Source organism: Triticum aestivum, chromosome 3B (genome assembly GCF_018294505.1).
Source record: "Triticum aestivum cultivar Chinese Spring chromosome 3B, IWGSC CS RefSeq v2.1, whole genome shotgun sequence".
NCBI lineage: Eukaryota > Viridiplantae > Streptophyta > Magnoliopsida > Poales > Poaceae > Triticum > Triticum aestivum.
The window spans coordinates 418719550-418725580 of NC_057801.1; positions in this window are offsets into that span (position 1 = coordinate 418719550).

Sequence of the window (6031 nt, forward strand, 5' to 3'; positions counted from 1 at the left end):
AGCGATAACAAGGAACAACGGGACGCGGCGAAGGATAATTCCCCCGAAAAACAACCAAAACGGCGACGCAAGCGCCGCCCGAAGTCCTGCCTCGATAACAACAACACCAATAATGACCCAGCCGTAGAGCAGGGCGAATCAGTGGGCGACGAACATGCAACCAAGCAACCATCCGAGCAGGATGAATTGGACAAGCAACCCATCCCCGGCGAAAACAATAGTCCAGATGATCTCACGCCGGACACATCACCGGAGCATAAGAACCTTCACAAAAGGCTCGTCGCCACCGCAAGAAGTTTGAAAAAGCAGAAGCGGAAGCTCAAAACAGCGGAAGACATACTCAGAATGAGATGGAGCAGAGTACTCAAGACCGCAGACAAATACGGCAATAGTCACTAAGCAAAGAGCTACCCGAAACGCAAACTGTTGCCCGAATTCGACGAGGAGGCCGTAGAGCCACCACAAGCAAAAAGCAAAGAAGCCGCCTGGCCGGACAGACGACCAGATGATGGGCTAAGAGCGGCAAACGGCACCGCACACAAGCCGGCACACGAAACATACAAAGACCCTCACAAAAAGGATGTCCCGGTCAGGTCCATTTATGGGCCAAAAAAGAGGGCTCCAGGAAGCAACACAACACGCCAAGTGTTCGAAGATGTCGGCACACCTAAATACAGGGGCGCCGCACACCCACTATGTTTCACCGATGAGGTACTGGATCATGAATTTCCAGCAGGTTTTATGCCCGTAAACATAGAGGCATACAACAGAACAACAGACCCCGGAGTCTGGATTGAGGATTACATCCTACACATACATATGGCTAGAGGAGACGATATCCACGCCATAAAATACCTACCCCTCAAGCTCAAAGGGCCATCTCGGCATTGGCTCAAAAGCCTCCCAGAAAATACCATTGGAAGTTGGGAAGAGCTCGAGGACGCGTTTAGAGCAAATTCTCAGGGGACTTATGTCCGCCCTCCGGATGCAGACGATTTAAGTCATATAACTCAACAGCCCGGAGAGTCAGCATGCAAATTCTGGAACAGGTTCCTCACCAAAAAGAACCAAATAGTCGACTGTCCGGATGCCGAAGCCTTAGCAGCTTTTAAACATAACGTCCGCAACGAATGGCTCGCTAGACACCTCGGCCAAGAAAAACCAAGAACAATGGCCGCGGTAACAAGCCTCATGACCCGCTTTTGCGTGGGAGAAGATAGCTGGCTGGCAAGATGCAGCACCAGCGACCCAAGTACATCCGAGGTCAGAGATGGAAATGGGAAATCACGACGCAGAAAAGATCAGCGCCAGAATAAAGAAAATGGCCCAAAGAACATGGCGGTCAACGCCGGATTCGAAAGCTCTCGGCCGAACAGCAAAACACACCTCTTAAGCACAACAGTGACAAGCTATCCAACCTAAACAAAATCCTGGATAGGATATGTCAAATCCACAGTACCCCCGGGAAGCCTGCAAACCACACCCACCGAGATTGTTGGGTCTTCAAGCAGTCCGGCCGACTTAACCCGAACACAAGGGGCTCGACACGCCAAGTGAGGACGATGACGAACCCCGCAAGCAGAGCGCCAGAAAACAAAAGAACTTCCCACAAGAAGTAAAAACAGTGAATTCGCTTCAAGTGATAACAAGGAAAAATACGGCAGCGTCTATCAAAGCACATGCCGCACGGTCCACCCCAGCGGAATCCCAAGATTGGGTGTCAAAACCAATTACTTTCGACCATCTGGATTACTCTAGAAGTATCGGAAATGCAGGATGGACTGCTTTGATATTGGATCCTATAATCGACGGACTACAATTTACACAAGTCCTAATGGATGGCGGCAGCGATTTAAACCTGCTATATCCGGACACAATCCGCGGGATGGGGATAGACCCTACCAAAATTCGCCATAATAGCACTTCCTTCAAAGGAGTGACGCCAGGCCCTTACGCCAACTGCACAGGCTCCTTACTACTAGAAGTCGTGTTCGGTTCATCCGACAACTTCCGTCGCGAAAAGCTAACCTTCCATATCGCCCCATTTAAAAGTAGCCATCAAGCACTATTGGGACGTGAAGCTTTCGCCCGCTTTAACGCAATACCGCATTACGCGTCTCTTACACTTAAAATGCCCGGTCCACGCGGCATTATCTCTTTGAAAGGTCGCTCAAGACCCCGGACACGGCTAGGCGAGTCTGGCACGAATAAACAAGGGGCTTCCTAGCCGCATACCCCTTTACAAGGGGTTGTGAGCATGAACAATGAGAGCCACTAAAGCTCAACTTCATTCATTTAAAAAAATCATACTCTGTTTTAAATACATTTTTTGCACGGTATTTTCCCAAGCTAAGTTCTTCTTTTTTACAGATGAACAGCGTCTTACACCCGTCCAGGATACAAAACAACGGAGACACAGGCACAGACGTGCAGCAGGGACCCGTTGCAAGGATTCTTTTGAGATTAAGACCCTGCGTAAACCTTTCTTACTGTCTCTTGTTGATACACATCCCCCGGTTTTCGATTATAACCAAGGAGGAGGCTGGCGTTTTGGCATCGGCCGCGTCAGAAGTTTTCACCCGTACCTGGAGAATAGGGGCTTAGGGCATCGTTCTGCCCATTTTCATAAAGACCGAATACCTCAGGGAGTGTTCGGCGTCTCGAGTTAGGCCTTATATGCATCAGATCCGAATCATGTCTTTGGTCAAATGTTGGGTTTGCCCGGCTCCTGTGTTTTGTTGCCTTACGTTCCATATCATTGGCTAACGCGGCACCAAGAGAACTACTGCGATTGTGCCCCGGTTCGGCCGGGCGAGCACCTCAGTAGAGAAAGCCGAAAACTGACTGTCATGATATAGCGAGAGACTGGTCAACCACTCGATCGACTACCGGAATGTCTAGAATTCCTCCGCTTTGACGAAGGACCGCTTCCCGGTCTGGCACATACGCGCCCCGAATTCGGAGAGCGCGGTGCCCCTAGGGGCTATATCGTAGCCCCACCTTCGAACTCCTATGGCTAAGTGAAAGTGATAAAGCATTATAGTTCGGTTGCCTAGTTTGCTACGCTACCACCTCCTTCACAGGACCAAGACGTTGGATTAAGTGTGAAAATGCGCTATTTTGCAAACACCCCCGCACCATGTGCGTGGGGGCTGAAGCCGAAGACTGCCATCTTTCAGGTTATATACACGTATACATTAACGGCCGCACAGGAGATATTTGAATACTTGAACGCACAAGTATAAAAAGCACTTATATTATGAATATGGTTTTACAAATCATACATGTCATTTGAACATAACATTTTTCAAGCACTGTGACTCTATTAAACGAGCGCCCTAAAGGACTTCCCCAAAATAGTGCTTGGCGGGTAACCGGCTCTCGTCCGAACCCCGGGATGCAACATCGGTGGCATCCATCTCCGCCCAGTGTGTCTTAACACGGGCGTGGGCCATCCTTGCACCCTCTATGCATACCGACCGCTTCATCGCCTTGATATGCGGCACCGCCCCAAGGAATTGCTGTAATAAGCCAAAATAACTCTTCGGCTTGGGCCTATCCGGCCACAGATGAGCCACTATATCCGTCATGGCAAATCCGAACAATCTATTCAGCTCAGCCCACTTAGCCAACTGATCGGTCAATGGAAGTGAACACTCCGGACTGTGGAATTGAGACCAAAACAGCTCTTCCACCCCGTGATCCTTTTGGCTTCGGAAGTGCACAACCGCATCCGCCGCACTCGCCGCCAAATCCAAATAAGGATCCTCCACACCCCACAGCTGGCCCAGCTGAGCATACTTCAGATCTGTGAACTTCCTGCGCAGCAGAAAGGGCTTTCCAGCCGCAATGTCTCCGGCCTGACGCAGCTCCTCCTTTATAGCCCTCAGTGCAGAACGGGCATCCTTGGCTTCGGCGGTGGCCTTCTTCAGGCCCTCTTGCTCCGCTCGGCGTTCTTTTTCAAGAACCTCATAGCGTTCGATAACATCCTTCAGCTTCACGGCGATTCTGGCCATCTCCTCCCTGCTTCGGCAGTGAGCAGCCTTTTCGGCTTTTAGCTCTTCGGCTGCCTTCGAGGCAGCCGCATCGCTCCTTCTGGCCTGCTCCTTGGCTCGAGCAAGCTCTGCCCAAAGGTCCTCCACAGCAGCGGCACCATCTACATCAAGCGTACATGATGTAAGGAGTGGGCATCAGCTCCCTTACTAGGTGACCACGGAGAAACAACCTACCTTGTGACTCGTCAAGTCGTTTATTGACCAGCGCGATGTCCGCATCCGCAACGTCGAGTTGCCGCTTTAGCTTGGCAACTCTATCAGTCCGGCTGGCCACCAGACGATCCGCCACCTGCATAGGAAAAGCGAGAATTAATAACTGGGATTATGACCCTCGGCACGCTGTCGCTATCTATACAGGGCACACTCTATGTGCAAAACAGTCAAAAGGTATGTCATTTTTACGTACTTCAAAACCCGCCAGTAAACTTTTGACGGCATCATGCAACCCGCCCTCAGCGGACGAAATTCTTTCAATCACCGTACTCATCAATGAACGGTGATCTTCTGAGATAGACGCCTTCTCGAGCAGATCTTTCAGCTCCCCCGGCCGTACACCAGTGGGCGCCGAACTCTCCGGCCCCGCCAGACTCGGGGAGACCCTCCGCGACGACACTTCAGGGTCGTCCGCCCCGCCTGACGGTGCGGCATATGGAGGCTTCTCGCTCTCCATCATCTCCGGACGAAGGTCCCCCGAAGACGAGCTCAGCTGAGAAGGACGGAGATCCGAACTACAAGATAACAACTTCGGTTATCCTCAGAAGCAAAAATAGGGATGTCCCTTATTACAAAACTCCCCTTTTTCTACTTACGGCTCGCTGGAGGGCCGATTCCTTAGGGGAGATAGTGCGGCCGGGGTTTCCCCTAGCGCAGGACCCTCTGGTGAAGATTTCTTCCCCCGCTTTGAGGCCTTGGCCTCCAGATCTTCGGAAGCGGTCCTCTTCTCCCCCTGGAAGGAGGGATTCTCGATCCCCCCTTTCTCAAAAGCCTCCTTGGTAGAGGCGGTAGTTTATCTGTTTTCCCCTTCGCCCTCCTCCGAAGGCGCAACCTCCAGCATCTTGACTAACACCGAGTCCGGCGCGGTCTCCGGGAGGGGGGCCGGACACCGTATCAGTTTTGCTTGCGCTATCCACTCCTGTTCAAAGGACAATTGGTTAAAAGGCAAATCCAAGATATGCAAACAAACGGTTTGTCCGGACACAGGGCTACTTACTTGAGTATCTGGGCGATTGCAGCTTAAGCTGGCATCCTCGGTTAATTCCGGACACACCTCTTGTGATCCGAAGAACAATTTGTACATCTCCCCGGGTGTTGTACCCATGAAGTGTTGGAGAGCTCGTGGCCCCTCTGGATTGAATTCCCACAGGCGGAGGGGGCGACGTTTGCAGGGCAGAAGACGCCGAATCAACATAACCTGCATCACTACGACCAGATTGATCTCCCTCTCTTGGAGGTCTCGAATCCGGCCCTGCAATAGGGGTACGTCCTTTGACGGCCCCCAGTTACGCCCTTTGCTGACCCATGACATCAGCCGTTGTGGAGGGCCCGAGCGAAAGACGGGCGGCGGCTTCTGCCTGCTGCCCCTGGGAGCGGTGATATAGAACCACTCCTGTTGCCACAAGCCGAGCTCCTCCCGAAAAGAGCCCTCCAGCCATGGAGCATCGGCCCTCTTGCTTATAATCGCCCCCCCCCCCCCGCACTCTGCCTGACGCCCTTCAATCATCTTTGGCTCCATGTTGAAGGTTTTGAGCCACAAACCGAAGTGAGGGGTGGTGCGGAGGAAGGCTTCGCAGACGACAATGAATGATGAGATGTGGAAGATGGACTCCGGAGCCAAGTCATGGAATTCCAGCCCATAGTAAAACATGAGCCCTCTCACAAAAGGATCCATCGGGAAGCTTAAACCTCGACGGAGATGTACACGAACACGACGCTCTTGCCTGGCTCTGGAGTAGGAATAACTTGCCCTTGGGCAGGCA